Source organism: Charadrius vociferus, unplaced genomic scaffold (assembly GCF_000708025.1).
Source record: "Charadrius vociferus isolate BGI_N301 unplaced genomic scaffold, ASM70802v2 scaffold422, whole genome shotgun sequence".
Classification (NCBI taxonomy): domain Eukaryota; kingdom Metazoa; phylum Chordata; class Aves; order Charadriiformes; family Charadriidae; genus Charadrius; species Charadrius vociferus.
Genome location: NW_009647080.1, coordinates 145,542 through 147,425, shown reverse-complemented (window position 1 = coordinate 147,425; position 1,884 = coordinate 145,542). Strand labels below are relative to the sequence as shown.

The 1,884-nt window shown below is 48.4% G+C and overlaps 1 non-coding gene across 1 annotated transcript; it reads right to left on the bottom strand.

Annotated features, from left to right (window-relative positions):
- Positions 1-340: 340 nt before the first annotated feature.
- On the bottom strand, positions 341-430 carry TRNAY-GUA. The gene is given in 2 exon segments: positions 341-376; positions 394-430. It is a non-coding gene; the product is annotated as a tRNA-Tyr (tRNA).
- Between the last annotated feature and the right edge of the window lie 1,454 nt (positions 431-1,884).

Genomic DNA, 1,884 nt, shown 5'->3' with positions numbered 1-1,884 from the left:
TTTCTACACCCAGCTTAGCTAAAAGAGACTCTGCAAGCTCTGTGCTGTGGCTTTGCTCTAGCTAAGCCTCTGTGGAAGGTGTTGAGCCCCTGCAGAAGGGAAGCTCGTACATGGGCATCAACTGATTAGGTGGCAATGGTCAAAGCACCACAGCTGTAAGAACCAGCTGAAGGTCCAAGGAGGGTAGTGAAAATGAAATCCTTGAAAGTGGTACCTTTTAAACAGACTAAATTTCTCACGGGGGTGTAAAGTGGCACATGGTTGGAAAGGGCAGTTCTGCAAAGTTGTAAATTCCAGAAAGAAGTGAAAGACGAAAACCAAAGCAAAATCCCAAAACCTTTCCTTCGAGCCGGAATTGAACCAGCGACCTAAGGATTACTTTCTAGAACCAGCCTACAGTCCTCCGCTCTACCAGCTGAGCTATCGAAGGAAGATAGAGACTGACTGCCAAGAATGAGTCAAGACTGTATCAACAATAGCCTTAGGCTCTAATGGGCCTCCATATGTATTGCTTTTCACAACAGCAAAACACTATCCAAAAAAGGCACAGAGCTAACTTCCCTGCAAAATTGGATTTTGGTTACAAAACTGCCTGTTTTCTGCCAAATAGTTCACAGCTCTTGTAAGACTGTTGGTGGTGGTAGCGTTAAGGTTGGAGCTCCTGTCATGACCCATATGAAATCTGTCTACGGCTTGACAAAGAAATTTGCCCACTCTTTGATGACCTTGCCACATTTCCTAAGCTGAGCTAGGAGAAGAGGGAGAACTCCCCTCCACACAATTCCCCATAACAGTTCTCCAGCCAAATCCAATAACAAAATAGCAAACAAACCAGTTAACAGGCTCCCTGACAGCTTCCATAGCAAATGCAGAGGAACAGAGGAAAAGGATGTAGAGGAATAACCATTGAGGTTTTAATTCAAATCCCAACAACTCCCACGGTGCATGCAAGACCCCTCGTACACAGATGAGGTTGCAATGTCTGGCATTGAAACCGGTGGCCGCCCCAGCCCCTGGGCCTGGGAGGCTGAGCCCTTTGTGAATCATCTGTGCAAGTGCCGCCACTCACAGCTGTAGCAATTGAAAGCCAACTACACTCTTTTTGAATTACAGTGATTCACGAGCATCTTGTCTGTCTGAGCAGCAGGGTGGGGCAGAAAGCTGTGAGCAGACACCCTGTTTGCCGAAACCATGCCATGCTACTTGCGATGGGAGTGTGTGTAGCCCTGTTACCTCAGTGCCCTACAGCATATCCATCCTTCACCCATGCTTACCTCCCACCTCCTCCTTGTGACTCAACCTCGAACACTGGGCTGTTTCAGCAAGCATGTAGCCAGCAGGTTGAGGGAAGCGATTATTCCTCCATATTCAGCACTTATGAGGTTGCATTGGGAATGGTGTGTCCTGCCTTGGCTCCCTAGAACAAGACAGATGAGGACATTCTGGAGTCAGTCCACTGGAGGGCCACCAAGATGGTCAGGGGGCTGGAGCACGAGATGTAGGAGGGGAGGCAGAGAGAGCTGGGCTTGCTCAGCCTTGAGAAGAGATGGATAAAGGGGGACCGTAGTGCAGTCTGCAGCTACCAAATGGGAGAATATGGGGAAGGTAGGGCCAGGCTCTGCTTGGAGATGCACAGTGAGAAGATGGAAGGCTACAGGCACAAGCTGCCACCAGAGAAATTTTGTTGAGATATAAAGGGAGAAAAATACCATGAGAGTAAAAATTTTCACTGCTGCAAAGGTTGCCCGGAGAGTGGAATCTCCATCCATGGAGATCCTCAAAGCTTGACTGGAAACAGCCCTGAGCAACCTAACCTAACTTTGAAGTCTACCCTGTCTGAAGCAAGAGGTTGGACCAGATGATCTCCAGAGGTCTTTAGCAACC